The sequence below is a fragment of the Rhinoraja longicauda genome, chromosome 2 (genome assembly GCF_053455715.1).
Source record: "Rhinoraja longicauda isolate Sanriku21f chromosome 2, sRhiLon1.1, whole genome shotgun sequence".
Lineage (NCBI taxonomy): Eukaryota > Metazoa > Chordata > Chondrichthyes > Rajiformes > Arhynchobatidae > Rhinoraja > Rhinoraja longicauda.
Window position 1 is genome coordinate 61,700,353 of NC_135954.1, and position 16,448 is coordinate 61,716,800.

General features: G+C 40.0%; 1 protein-coding gene across 10 annotated transcripts in view; it reads right to left on the minus strand.

Moving 5' to 3' along the window:
• LOC144605008 (triple functional domain protein) overlaps nt 1–16,448 on the minus strand; it is a 329,272-nt gene that overhangs the window by 274,125 nt on the left and 38,699 nt on the right. The window lies entirely within an intron of this gene.

The following is a 16,448-nucleotide window of genomic DNA, read 5'->3' on the forward strand; positions in this document are numbered from 1 at the left end:
ATTGCCAGCAGTGACAACACAGAAATGAAAAAAAGAAAACAGATACAATTAAAGCCTTGTGTTAATACACAATGACATCGCATAGTGCAGAAGCTCAACATGAACAGATATTCTAGAGCACAGCCATATTTATCCCTGTTACATATTAGTGTACATTTATTGGGTATTTATAAAACTTGAATGCGATAAATACTCTGCATTTAAAATATTTTAATTAACTTTAAGAAATAATCCTTCCATTTACATTTTTCATTATAATTTAAAATATTACTGAAAAGTGGAGTATTGTGTATACTTAATTTCAAGTAGAGCACAGATTTGATGGCAACAGTAACACCAGCTTCAGTGGGCAAACAAAGAATTTGATGGTTGTGCTACAAAAGCAGTGTCAGTACAATATTTCATGGCAAGTCACACAAAAACAATTGTTAAGCCAACAATGTATCTAACAGTTTGTCACTAAATTCCAGAAAACCAAGGATATTCATTTTTTGCATTAATTCTCAGACAATCCTCACAGAAATTGCAAAATTTAAACAATGGTCAATTGGCCAGGCAATTAAAAAATCCCCACTATCAGCCTCAAATTTATTCCTCAAGTAAAAGGCAAAAATACAGTAAAAACTTTGATCATTTTTAGCAACAACACACCTACGTCAATAGAAATATACTGATGACTCAATTACATTTGATCAATTATGTCAAGCGACAACAGTGAGGCTGACAGGTAGAAATCTGAATCTATTGTACTTATGTCATACATTACATTATACAGCACCAAAATTTAGTTGTGGTTTGTCAACACTATTGCATGCCTTATCAGCTGAAAAATAACCACATTCCTACCTACATTGCACGAAGGAGATATCACTGCCCGTTACACAATCATTATTTCAAGAGTTTTGTATTTACATAGCACATTCCATAACCACAGGGTGATCTGCAGTGTTTGACTTCTGCAGTGCCATAATTACTCAAAGTAAAAAATACAACAGTCGGTACGTTTGCAGGAAGACGATGATAGCAATATATTGCATTTAATTCATTATTTTAATTGAAGATAATACCTCAGCACTTTGAAGAATTTACTATATTAAGATCAAGCTGGGAACAAAAACGCTCTGGTGTTATGCCTCATGTAAAAGGCAACATCTCTAACAATGTGCTCAAAATATCAGCTTTAATTTTTTAAATAAAATTTCCGGAGTAGGATTTGAATTCCCACAACCATCTTGCTTAGAATCAAATGTACTACCAACTGGGTCACAGCTGCTAAAAATGGACAACAGTGACAAGTGGTCAATAAATCCTAAAGATGTTGGTTAATCAGTTGACTGCCAAAGCAAAACCATCCAGATAAAATAGAGTATTACACGCTCACTGTATTGGTCACTTTAAGCAAGTTGCACATTTCAAAAATGATCACATACACAACTAAAACTGTTCGATCTTCACTTCATTAACATAGGGAAAGTGGCAGGTTTACTCAAATATTACATCAATCTGTTTCACAGGCAATTAACTAAATATATTTAGTTTTCATCAAAAGATATTACAAATTATGTTTAAATTAATAAGCCACTGATTCCCTGATCCTACTACTTTATGGATAAAATCAAACATGGAGACAGTTACACATTTTCATGCATCTCAAACTGGAGAAAAAGCCCCTTCCAAACTCTAAATTGAATCAAATAAGCAACTTAAGAGCCATCTTGAGCCAACAGTAAATCAAACACAAGACTTGGAAAGAGCATACTCGTATTCAAAGATGAAAGATTCAAATTGAATGATGCTACTTTATACCTTTGTTTTTTATCCAATCAGGTAATCAAAAATAAAAACAACCAGCCAAATTGCTCATTAGTTCAATGCCAATCATTCCCCACAAAGAAAAATTAACCCTTCTACTCCCTTTGACGATCCTGAATATTGTCTAAAAAAATAATTTCCACAAACTGGGATTGCACAAATGTCCTCGCAGGTGTTCAAAATTTAAAATGTATTATGATTTGTTTGAAATCCACCATGCATTTAATGAGTATTGAAGATTAATCTGAAGACAGCAAACCCATCAGCTCATGAATAGCCTTAAAATGATTGGCTCCTTTGGCTATGGAAATGTTGTATGCTTAAAATTAAAGATTAAAAATAAAAATAACACTAAAAATAAAGAAAGATACTTTGTCACTAATTTAATCATTCAAAAATCGTATATTTTACAAACTGTGTGTGCGGGGTTTAGGTGGGACCCATAGTAGAGACTAAGATGCATTTACATTCTGCTGAAAGGCGTAACAAATGGAATCGACAGCATGATCTAGAGCAGCATTAATGTCAGCTGTTTGAACAAAGATTACAGTGTTAGCACAATTCAATAAATTTGGAAATAAAGCTCTCAAAATTCTTCACAGCAATGCTGTGAAGGTTTGGCTTTATTAATTATAATTGTTGAGCTCCTAATTACAAATCTCCAATCATCATTTGGAGATGGGCAAATTTGAGATTTACCAATTAAAATTTAGAAATGGTTTTATTCATGAATGTTCCCAAGTGTTGAAATGAAAGAAAATAGGCATTCCTTTAACAATTGCCTACATGTGAAGAATGCCACTGCAATTTAAGGACATACCACATTATAAGGGAACATGTTTGATACCATTATAAAATGCTGAATTTACGTCATGCTAAGTGGCATCTCAATGCAATGCTGGAGGAATAAGTGGGTTTGCTTGCATTTGTGGATGGAAATGGATAGACATTCCAGATTGGGACCTTTCTTCAATCTGAATCGAAACATGGTCTATCGATTTCCCTCCATGGATCCTTCCTGAACTGATGAGTTCCTCCAGCACTTTGATATTTGCTTAAGATACTAGCTTTTATTCTTGTGCTCTTATCTTAATTGCATCTGATGTCTTCAGGTTTCAAAACATGTAGCAATTAATCAAAGAAAGTATGCAACTATAAACCTATAAAACATTCAAGTTACTTCAAAAATCTTTCATCCGGCAACAAAAGGTAAGAGTTGATTTGACAATATATGAAAAATAGTTTATGACATGATTAATGCAGACACACAAAAATACAACTGTGTTTGAAAAAAACATTTTATGTTGTATGTAGGAAACACAAAATTAACTAAATTTTAACTTTCAATTCTTGGTACAAATGAATACCTGTTCTTTCGGCAATTTTCTTTTGTAAAATTCAGTCTTTTGCAGCCTTCTAATCTTAAAAATATTGTATATCTTACAACAAAACTGATACACTGACAATGATTCTTCAGATAAGTAATACCAGGGAAAAAAATACTGAGCCTCAGCCATGTAGGTTAAATAAATTTGATTTATTTACATTCCTTTTCAAATTTAGTCCATACAAATACGCTAGATGGGAAAAGAAGAAATGTTGATTGATTTTAAAACTTTAATACATACACACAAAGTTTCAGACTTAGCATTAGCCAAATTGCATGAAATTACACTATCCTTATTTTTTCACAGATTGAAAGAATTTCCATCAGTTTTTAATAATTAGTCCTTTATAATATTTCAGATAAGATCAAAGAGCAGATTTATCCACAGTGAACATTTTGCAGTTGTTATAGGGCTTAGCTTGTCCCCAAGCAATGGAGACAGTCCGACTCCACCTACTGCAGCAAAGCACAGCTGCAGACTAGCACAGACCTCCCTGGAGGCATTTATTATTAACAAAATTCCTTAACCTGCTGATCAGTGTATTGCTGGCAGCTGAGGTTACTGCAACTCACCGTTAGTCATTGGCTAACCAATGGCCTGATCCGAGAAACAGGTAGCAAAAAAACTGGTCCCGACATTAAACTCAGCACAAATGTAAGATACAAAGTTAGATAACATTGATTATATTTTTATAATTGCTGCATTTAGTGACACTAATGTCTGAAGATAGAGTATGAATGATGGGGTAATTCTATTGAAGGTGTGGCTAACCAATGTCATTGCTGAATGTGACTGAGAGCTAATAGATGCACATTGTGTATTTAACTATTCTCCACTTCCTACTTCCCTGCCTAAATTACCTAGTTCATATTTGCAGTTTCTTTCTCAAGTTCCATTTCCTCAGTTCCTTAAATTATTTTTTTCTGAGTAAATTGACAATATTAGCTGTACAATCAACTATCTGCTGAAAGCACAAGCATATACCGGCCCTTCTTCCAGTTCATTAGCTGACAAAGTTGTCAATTAAGACTTTGCTTCATAATTAATAGAACACTGATGTCATTTTTTCCACACGATTTCAAACCATAGAACCCAGAATATACATTCATTCAAACATTAGTTGGAAAAGATCCTCAAACTCTATAGATGTTGACACAAGCGCTAGTTCTGTCAATAACAAAATACAGACTGCAAGTCTCATATAATAGTTCACATACAATACTCCGATAAATCAATACTAAATTATCATCCACCATTTACTGGATTTTATCTTGCACTAAACGTTATTCCCTTTAACTCTTTATTCCCTTTATCATGTATCTGTACAATATGGATGGCTCGACGGGTATCATGTACAGTCATTCCGCTGACTGGTTAGCACGCAACAAAAACTTTTCACTGTACATGTGACAATAAACAAATCTCAACTAAACATACTTGACCATTGTCAGCATAATCTGATCCTTGGAATGGAGGATGATGATTCCATTCCACTTTTGTGGGATCTCAGGTGACTGACGAGACCAATGCAAGAACTGTAAATTCTTCACAGATGGAAAGGAGATGCCTGGCAGGACAACTCAGTGGTAGTTTGAGAGGTAGTGCGCTCCTTTTCAATATTTATACTGGTCTTTTTGCTCTCCCATTACATGGTCTTCAGCTTCTTAACATCATGACAAATGCTCTCTCAACTTTAAGCAATGATAGAAAGTGAATCCTCAAAAATCAATGAGAATGTTGAACATCCTCAAATTAGTTTCCTTGGTTCACCTGGTGATCTCTTCCCATGATATTCATAAGGAGGCATGGAACGACAAACATTCAAAAAGTCATCAAGAGAAATCTTTCCATGAATCATCAATGATCTATTCTAACGTTGATTGTATCCCATTTTTTCAATGTTAAGCAAACGGTGTGCAGAAATATAATTACAGGGAAAATAAGAAGAGCCGCTGAAAATTGAGGTGTGCTTGATCATTGAAGAAATTAGAAAGGTCAGAATAGCAGCATTAAAATGAGGTAAAGAAACATCTTAACGGTATTTTTACGCAAATCAAGACCCTTCTTCAGACTGAGTCAGGGGAGGGAAACTAAATGTATGAAAAGGTACAGAACAAGTCTGGGCTGGCAATGATGGCCAAGGAGCCCACAATGGTCCATTGTTGGCTGTGGAGAAGGTGATTATGAAGGGATATGAACAGTGAAACTAGTAGGACAACTGGGGAGGAAGGGAATGCATGGGTTACTTGAAATTAGATAAATCAAGACTCAAACCGCTGGATTGTAAGCTGCCCAAGTGAAATAGGAGGTGCTGATCCTCTCATTTATGTGCAGCCTCACTCTGACAGTGGAGGCAGCCCTGAACAGGAAGGTCAGAATGGGAAGGAGCGTTAAAATGTTTGGCAATCAGGGGATGGTGACTGACCCGCTGAGTTACTTCAGCATTTTTTGACTATCGTGGAAGAGTGTGTCAAGATCAGGACGTGATGTTCAGGAAGACAGGCAATCCTCACAATCAAAATCCATATGTAAAGAACACAGAACAGTACAGCACAGGAACAGACCCTTCAGCTCAAAAAGTCCATGCTGAACATGGTTCAATCTCCTCTGCTTGCATCCTTCCATCTACCAAAAAGGTTCTCAAATGAAGTGTTCTGCCTCCACCCACCCCCTGGAAGAGCGTTCCAATCACCCCGCACCTCCTTTTAACTTTGTCCCTCTCACCTTTGAGCTAGGCCCTCTAGTCGTTAACATATCCACCCTGGGGACTAAAGTTCCAATTATCAACCCTAGGTCCCTCATAATCCTAGATACTTCTATCAGATCACACCTCAACACCAACGTTCCACAGAAAACAATCCAAGTTTGTCCAACTTCTCCTGGAAACTAAAACCCCCTAATTGAGGCAGCATTCTCCCCAAAGCTTTTACATCCTGCCTGTAATGGGGACCCCAGGATTGCATGCATTACTCCAAATGTAGCAAACCAAAGTATTAGAAAACAAATTTTGGCAAGATTACTCTACACCACCTTTACCACTCTTTCTACTTGTTTTGGCAGGGAGCTATGATCTTAGACTCCAAGATCCCAATGAACATCAATGCGGTTAAGGGTTTTACCATTAACTATATACTTTTCCCTAACATTCGACATCCCAAATTGCAACACCTCGCACTCATTCAACTCCATCGGCCATTTTACATACACACAGATATTGCATATGACTTGTTTGACTCTTCACAATTTCACACCGGCTTCCTGAACTGTGCTCAAGACTACCTTTAGAATAGAAAACAGAAAAATATGAAAACAGAATTTTAACAATTTATTTTCAGCAGTGTTAATCATTGAGAGCTAATACCAATCCTGATGCAATTAGCTACTGATTACTCCAGCCATATAAACAAAGTAGGGCATAAACATGAATTCCTGCCAAATGTTATATTCACAGTGATGCAAAGGGTGCATTTTAGACATACAGTACTTCACTGGCCGAGCATAATGAACTTTTAAAATAGCAGCACAATTAGTAAAATAAATACTTTGAAGCTCAAGAGAGGCAATTCATTTACAGTATTGTGGGGCAGGTTGTTGTTAATATCCTTGAGATAAAGAGGAATTATGGGAACTTGAGTAGCACTTTTGATATTTGGGAAGTGTTCTCCCATTCAACTCATGCATCATTTAACCGCTGTACCGAGGAATGTCTGGGTTGAGATGTTTGATTTTAGTTAGCTACACCAACTGAAGCTCTTGCGCAATTGCACAGCGGTAGAGTTGCTGCCTTATATCGCCAGAGACCCTGGTTCGATCCTGACTATGGGTGCCGTCTGTACGGAGTTTGTATGTTCTCCCTGTGACCACATGGGTTTTCTCCAGGTGCTCCGATTTCCTCCTACATTCTAAAGCCGTGCAGGTGTGTAGGTTAATTAGCTTCTGTAAATTGTCTGTAATCTGTTGGATCGAACTAGTGTACATTTATTGCTAGTGGGAGTGTATCTCTGTATCTCCAAAACTAACCCATTTGATAGTCCCCAACTCTTCCATCACACTAATTTAAACTAGCTGGATTAAGTTCAGAAAATATCCTCAATAATCATCATCATAATCATAATAACCATAATCATACTTTATTAGCCAAGTATGTTTTGCAACATACGAGGAACTTATTTTGCCATAGTCATAACAATTAAAAGCAACAGAACACACAAAATACATTTTAACATAAACATCCACCACAGTGACTTCTCCATATTCCTCACTGTGATGGAAGGCGAAAAAAAGATCGATCTCTTCCCTTTTTTCTCCCACGGTCGGGAGCCTCGAGCCTGCCGTTGACAGGACGATCTTGACTCCCATAGCCAGCGGCGTTTGGGCTCTCCGCATCGGGGTGATCAAGCTCCAGTATCAGGGGGGAATCTCCCCCGCGCCAAGCGATCTACTCCGTGTCGTGGCTGGTCGAAAACCTTCTGCCGCTGGAGTTTCCAACATCGGTCTTGACCCGAGACTGCGAGCTCCTCGATGGTAAAATCCGCAGGGCGCAGTTGGAGTCTCGATCCCAGGCAAGGGATCGCACGCTCTGATGGTACGTTTTGCGGCCCCGCGGTGGGGCTCAAAGTCAGTCCCGAGCAAGGCCTCCAGCTCCACGATGTTAAGCCGCAGAGCGACTGGAGATACGATTCGGAAAACGATCGCATCTCTAACAAAGTAAGAGATTGAAAAACAGTTTCCCCCGATCCACATAAAACAAACCAGCGAACATAACACAAACTTTTAAAACTAAAAGAAAAGGACAAATAAAAGACAGACTGTTGGCGAGGCTGCCATCGCGGCGCTACCCAGGATGTTGACTGGATGGGGAAATTGAGATGATTGGGAGCAAATAATATCCATCAATTACCATGAAAACATTATCATAAAATTCAAACTTTTCAATGGTTTAATTTATCTTCTTTGTGATCAGGTAATTAAATGACCAAAGGGAATCAAAATGTCAGAACTGAAGTTCGGGGGGGGGGGGATTGGGGATAGGGAGGGGGGGCATGCTCTAAATTCGCCTGGTATAATAACTGAACCTAAATTACCCATATTATTGAGTCTCAAGTGATAATGGCAAAAAAATATTGCAAGCAGATTATGCTGATGAAACAACAATCCACAAGGAATAATTCCCGACATATTAAGTAAGTAGGGTAATGATTTCTGACTTTTCTTGTCTGATAGCAAATAGACAGTTAATAAATTACAACATATTAGTTTTCATATCAAACTAAAAATAACAATACACAGCCACAATTAATAATATGTTTCAAATCAGTGCTCCTGATGATTTGGCTTATCGATCGTACAATCGCTCAACAAAATTCTATACCACTCATCAGTCAAAACAGGAGATACAAACATGCAAATCTTTTTCAAGTGCATTTTTGTTTTCATCGTGACCATTGACTGGTCTACGGGAATAATGAATGAAATCAAAAAATAATTGAGATATGGATTTATTCACAAAATGCTGGAGTAACTCAGCAGGTCAGGCAGCATCTCGGGAGAGAAGGAATGGGTGACGTTTCGGGTCGAGACCCTTCCTCAGACTGATGTCAGGGGGGCGGGACAAAGGAAGGATATAGGTGGAGACAGGAAGATAGAGGGAGATCTGGGAAGGAGGAGGGAAAGGGAGGGAAAGAGGAGCTATCTGAAGTTGGAGAAGTCGACGTTCATACCACCGGGCTGCAAACTGCCCAGGCGAAATATGAGGTGCTGCTCCTCCAATTTCCGGCGGGCCTCACTATGGCACTGGAGGAGGCCCATGACAGAAAGGTCAGACTGGGAATGGGAGGGGGAGTTAAAGTGCTCGGCCACCGGGAGATCAGTTTTGTTAATGCGGACCGAGCGCAGGTGTTCAGCGAAGCGATCGCCGAGCCTGCGCTTGGTTTCGCCGATGTAAATAAGTTGACATCTAGAGCAGCGGATGCAATAGATGAGGTTGGAGGAGGTGCAGGTGAACCTTTGTCTCACCTGGAAAGACTGTTTGGGTCCTTGGATGGAGTTGAGGGGGGAGGTAAAGGGACAGGTGTTGCATCTCGTGCGGTTGCAGGGGAAAGTGCCCGGGGTTGGGGTGGTTTGGGTAGGAAGGGACGAGTGGACCAGGGAGTTACGGAGGGAACGGTCTCTGCGGAACGCAGAGAGGGGAGGGGATGGGAAGATATGGCCAGTGGTGGGGTCCCGTTGTAGATGACGGAAATGTTGGTGGATATGTTGGATCCGCTGGCTGGTGGGGTGGAAGGTGAGAATGAGGGTGATTCTGTCCTTTTTGCGAGTGGGGGGAGGGGGAGCAAGAGCGGAGCTGCGGGATGTAGAAGAGACCCTAGTGAGAGCCTCATCTATAATGGAGGAGGGGAAGCCCCGTTTTCTGAAAAACGAGGGCATCTCGGAAGCCCTAGTGTGAAACACCTCATCCCGGGCGCAGATGCGGCGTAGACGGAGGAATTGGGAGTAGGGGATAGACTTTTTGCAGGGGACCGGGTGGGAAGAAGTGTAGTCCAGATAGCTGTGCGAGTCGGTGGGTTTGTAGTAAATGTCCGTCACTAGTCTGTCTAAGATATGGAAGTGTCTTACAGCAGAAAAGAACACATTTAGCAATAAAGAGACTGGTAAACAAATTTCTATTTGTTAATTAAGTTGGCTCAATGGCAGGCAATTCTCGTGTTCTTGCTAAATAAAATTCCAGGAAAAGTGTATTGGCAAAAATGTATTGATAAACAATAGGAAAAAATAGATTAAGTAGGTGACTTTATATTGAAAGATAATTTCAAAATTATTTTTTTCTACAAGTCACAATTGTAGTGTGAGGCACGCTATCTTTTAAGTATCTATATCATAATGAAGATTTGAGTTTGTTTTTATTCCACACATTCATGACAACTTCCGACTTCAAATGCATTGCATTAGATCAGGGGTGTCAAACTACCGGCCCGCGGGCCGCATCCCTTATATGGGTAAATTATAGATCCAAAGAACTTGACATCACCAGCAGGGAAGAGGTCTACAATAATACTAACATCTTGATAATAAGGACATCCAATGGCAATTTCAAAAAAGGTTTAAGTTACTTGGGCACCACACTAGTTTAGGACTCCAACACATGAAGTCAGTACAAATATTCAAAATGGGAACTGTACAAGTTCACAGAAAAAGCTGACAATGTTATTCACAAAAGCTAAAAAGGGGATGTTGTGCTGTCATTGTTTATCTTGTGGAATAACTTTAAGATGTTTTCATTTATGTTCTGCATGAACCACCCGAAGAGCAGTTTTTGATTAAATCTATGTAGAAACTGTTATCGTCCATATTGATGCAGTTTCATACACATTATGCAGTTGTAAGAACATACAAATGTAGCTGCCAACAAATAACAAAATAAGGAGAGATCAAAGTTCAACATTTACACACACAGTGCATCTCATTCACTCTCTGTACTTGAAGAATATTTAACATTGGATAACAAATGAATATTTAAAATGGGAACTGGAATTGAGAAGGATGAAATCTTATAGAAAGATATAAAAGGGATTGGACCGAGCGAGAGTTGTGAATCTGTGAAATTCTCTGCCATAGGTAGTGGAGACCAATTCACTGGATGTTTTCAAGACAGAGTTACCTCTTCGGGCTAACGGAAAAGGGATTAGGGGAAAAAGCAGGAGCAGCGTACTTTTCGATGATCAGCCATGACCATATTGAATGGTGGTGCTGGCTCAAAGGGCCGAATGGCCTACTCCTACACCTATATTCTATGTTTCTAACTGAAAAAGACCAAAAGCCTAAATCTACCTGAAAAGATCATTTCAGTCTAAATTTTAAATGGTGCCCAGTGGTGATACTTTCTCTTAAATATAACTGTAAACATCCTTTTCAATTGTATCCTTTATTTATTCAATTACACAAAATGTTTTTCTTTCCCTTTTCCATGTAATTTAATTACCTTTTGTCCAGACAACCTATTGTGCTCTTTTTTTTACAAAATATTGATCCTTGGCAACATTCTGCCTTTGGTGTTAATTTCATATAATTTCTGTTAATCTCAACTTCCCCCATTCCCCTTTACTTATGTAGATGAATTGAGAATAACCAGGCAATATCCAAGAGAAACCACTTCTATTGCAAAATAAAAAAAATCTGACCTAAATGGAGCCATCTGAAGTTGGAAAATAAAATCACGAATGCAAGAGTGGGACACATCGAGTCATAAAATTCAGCCACAAAAATCAAGCCAGGATCATGCTTAATACATACCGGGACTGATATAATGGGCTGGAGAAAAGTGCCAGGACATTTCAACACAAGGATTATAGCCCCAAGGAAAATAAAATATAAAGTAGCAGTGTTTTTGTTTTAATAGGATCCCCTTTAATTCAGGTTCCCAGAATTTGATGTTAAGCTTAGTGCATGTTCTGCTGAATCTGATTTTGCAGAGAACTGGCATTTATGAAAATAGTTATTCCTATTATTCTGAACAACCTATTCATTGCAGATCATTTATTGGGGCTGAACAAAACTTAAAACATTTATCCCGTTACTTAGCAGGAAAATGTGATTGCTCGATAAATGGTCACAGTCAGTAAATAACTTCCAGATGTGTCTGCACCACAGGAAGAGGCAAATGCACTTATTAAATATCAATAAACTGAATATTTAGGGTTTTTTAAGTTAAGGAAAATCTGACCAGTTGAAAATGGGTGGGACAGCCAAGGCATACCAGCAAGTAAAGTTACCCATTATTGTTTTTGTTTTCAGTTTTGTTACAATCATAACAAAGTGCTGGAAATAATCTACAGTCCAGGCAGTAACTTTGGAAAGAGAAAATAAGCTAACCTACCAGGAAAAAGACATCTTCTGAACTTTGGCCTGAAACAATGACTTGGTTTCACTTTTAATAGATGCTCTCTGACAGTTCATTTTTTCCCCTCATTTTAGTAAACACTTAGCTTCAAGTTGCAGAGACAGAGGAAACATAGAAAATAGGTGCAAGAGCAGGCCATTTGGCCTTTCAAGCCAGCACCGCCATTCATTGTGATCATGGTTGATCATCCACAATCAGTAACCAGTGCCTGCCTTTTCCCCATATCCCTTGATTTCACTAGCCCCTAGGTATCTAACTCTTTAAAATTCATCCAGTGAAATGGCCTCCACTGCGTTCTGTGGCAGAGAATTCCACAAATTCACTCTCTGGGTGAAAAGGTTTCTTCTCACCTCAGTTCTAAATGGCCTCCTCTTTATTCTTAGACTGTGTCCCCTGGTTCTGGACTCGTCAACATTGGGAACATTTTTCCTGCATCTAGCTTGCTAGTCCTTTTATGATTTTATACGTCTCTATAAGATCCCCTCTCATCCTTCTGAACTCCAGTGAATACAAGCCTAGTCTTTCCAATCTTTCCTCATATGACATTCCCTCCATCCCAGGGATTAACCTCGTGAACCTACGCTGCACTGCCTCAATAGCAAGGATGTCCTTCCTCCAATTAGGAGACCAAAACTGCACACAATACTCCAGATGTGGCTTCACCAAGGTCCTGTACAACTGCAGAAGGACTTCTTTGCTCCAGTACTCAAATCCTCTCGTTATGAAGGACAACATGCCATTAGCTTTCTTCACTGCCTGCTGTACGTGCACGCTTACTTTCAGTGACTGGTGTACAAGGACACCCAGGTCTCATTGCACTTCCCCTTTACCTAATCTGCCCACATTGAGATAATAATCTGCCTCCTTATTTTTGCCGCCAAAGTGGAAAACCTCACATTTATCTACATTAATCTGCATCTGACATGCATCTGCCCCCTCACTCAACCTGTCCAAGACACCCTGCATCCTCCTAACATCCTCTTCGCAGTTCACACTGCCACCCAGCTTTGTGTCATCCGCAAACTTGCTAGTGTTACTTCTAATTCCATCATCCAAATCATTAATATATATTGTAAATAGTTGCGGCCCCAGCACCGAGCCTTGCGGCACTCCACTCTCCACTGCCTGCCATTCTGAAAAGGACCCGTTTATTCCTACTCTTTGCTTCCTGTCTGCCAACCAATTCTCTATCCATGTCAATACCCTACCCCCAATATCATGTGCTCTAATTTTGCTCACCAACCTCCCGTGTGGTACCTAATCAAAGGCTTTCTGAAAGTCTTGATACACTACTGCCAATGGATCAAGGACTTCCTGACCAACCGCCCCCAGACAGTCAAAATAGGCCCTCACCTCTCCTCCACCATTACACTGAGCACCGGCTCACCACAGGGCTGTGTGTTGAGCCCCATCCTTTACTCCCTCTACACTCACGACTGCGCCCCCACCCATCCCACCAACACCATCATCAAGTTCGCGGATGACACGACTGTGGTTGGACTCATCTCAGAAGGAGATGAGACAGCCTATAGGGATGAAATCCAAAGGCTGGCAGCATGGTGTTCAGTGAACAATCTGGTCCTGAACTCCTCCAAAACAAAGGAACTTATAATTGACTTTAGAAAAACCAGTGGAGATTACGACCCACTCTACATCAATGGGGTCTGTGTGGAAAGGGTACCAGCTTTCAGGTTCCTGGGTACGCACATCGCAGAGGATCTCACCTGGTCTACCAACACCATCACCACAGTAAAGAAGGCACAGCAGAGACTCCACTTCCTGAGGATCCTCAGGAAAACCAACCTGCAGGAGAAGCTCATGTTGTCCTTCTATCGCTGCTCCATCGAGAGTGTGCTGGCATACTGTATAACCACATGGTATGCCAGCTGCTCAGAAAAGGACAGGAAGGCCCTTCAGAGGGTCATCACGACGGCCCAGAAAATCATCGGTTGCTCACTGCCCTCCCTGGAGCACCTGTTCAGCCTACGCTGCCTCAGTAGAGCAGGCAAAATAATAAAAGATCCATCCCACCCCGGCCACCGTCTGTTTGTTCATCTGCCCTCTGGTCGACATTTCAGGTCGATCAAATCCCGAACAAACAGACTTAAGAACAGTTTTTACCCCAGGGCCATACGAGAACTGAACACTACCTTGCACTAGGCAACACCGTTAAAAAATCGGTCATATAATTGTATTTAATTGTATTTATGTATTTATTTGTTTTTGCATTTATTGCATATATGTTTGTACGCACCGTCAGGATTGGCTATTTTTTAATTTCGTTGTACTCGTTGCAATGACAATAAATGAATATTATTATTATTATTATTATTATTATCCACCGACTCTCCTTCATCCATTTTACTTGTCACATCCTTAAAAATTTCCCGAAGATTAGTCAAGCAGGATTTCCCCTTCATAAATCCATCCATCCTTTTACCGCTATCCAAATGCACCGTCATTGCCTCTTTAATAATTGACTCCAGCATCTTCCCCACCACCGATGTCAGGCTAACTGGTCTATTATCCCCCGTTTTCTCTCTCGCTCCTTTCTTGAAAAGTGGGATAATATTAGCTACCCTCCAATCCACAGGAACTGATCCTGAATCTATTGAACATTGGAAAATGATCACCAATGCATCCACGATTTCTTGAGCCACCTCCTTGAGTACCCTGGGATGCAGACCCTCAGGCCCTGGGTATTTATCAGCCTTCAGTCCCATCAGTCTACCCAATACTATTTCTCGCCTAATGCAAATTTCTTTCAGTTTCTCTGTCTCCCTTGATCCTCCTCTGTCCACTAGTACATCTGGGAGATTGTTTGTGTCTTCCTTAGTGAAGACAGATCAACTCTTCCGCCATTTCCTTGTTACCCATAATAATTTCACCTGTTTCTGCCTTCATGGGACCCACATTTGTCTTTACTAATCTTTTTCTCTTAACATACCTAAAGAAGCTTTTACTGTCCTTCTTTATATTCTTGGCCAGCTTCGCTGCCTACCTCATCTTTTCAGCCCGTATTGCCCTTTTTGCTATCTTCTGTTGTCCTTTGAAAGTTGCCCAATCCTCTGGCTTCCCGCTACTCTGTGTCATCTAGTACAACTTTAGTTTTATTCCATCTCTAACTTCCCTTGTCAGCCACGGTTGCATCTTACTCCCCTTAGAATCTAGGGATGAATACACCCAGACCAGATGTGTTGCCATGATCCTGCTGTATACCAAGTCATTGTCCGATGCATTAGTGACGGCACATTAATGAGAGCACGAAAACATACAAGTTAATAGTGCAACAAAAAGACCCTCGTTTTTACCGACCTCTTTATAACGGATTTCAGTTGCAGCGGAGACATACCAAACTTCACTGCAAGGGCAGCCTGCAGAAGCCAGTCGCCTCCTCGGGCGCGCCTGCCAACGCTGGCTCCCTCGGCAGCACCGGACCCCAGCTGCTCCCTCAAGTCACTTCCGTTGATCGCGCCAGCCCTTTCTGCCAGCGCGCCTACCAACGCCACCCCCAACCCACACAACTTCTTCAGCTGCACCTGCCACTGCCACCTGTATTGCTGTATTGAGACCTTGGAGCTTTGTAGCTTTGGCAGGTAAGGCTTTGCTTTAATGTTTCCACTGAAAAAAAGGCACCTGTCAGGGCAGCTCTTGCTTGGCCTAAATTTTATTATTGGGTCTTTGCACATGAAATGCCTTTTATTGCATTCAGTTGTAACACACAATTGGCAATAACTGGCACCATTCCCCCCAGCTATTGTCCGTTATAACGAGGGTTTACTGTATATTGTGCAAATTTCAACCAGCTCGAACAAAACCTTTGAACTGTTGAAGCTTATCACTTTATTGGGATGCAGTGACACATATTAATATTTCACTAAACCATTATACAATCAGATGTAAACTATATCTATATTTAACACAGCTATTAAATAGAATATTGTCATTTTTCATTTATAAGTAAAAGAACATTCACATTATTTCAGCAGTTGTGCAATTCTGATAGATTATGAAAGTGTACATTCTTAAATGTGATTTACAATTGATCAAATTATGAAGGCAGTGCATTTCTAAAAGAAAGCATTATTACAAAGAACCATACAGAATAGGCTGAGAGCAAGTTGTTTGGACCAGAACTGAGAGATTAATTATCATCATTCCTTCCTTGTTGCTGGCTATTAATGCTGTAGGAATACCTTCACCTTAAGGCCTGAGTGATTCAAAATAGCAGGACAATACCTTAAACATACTCGGCAGTAAGGAAATGACAATAAATGCTGGTCTTTTTAGTAACACCCAGATCCCAAGAAATAATTACGTTTGAGCACATATAGTCTTTTCAGTTAGTATAA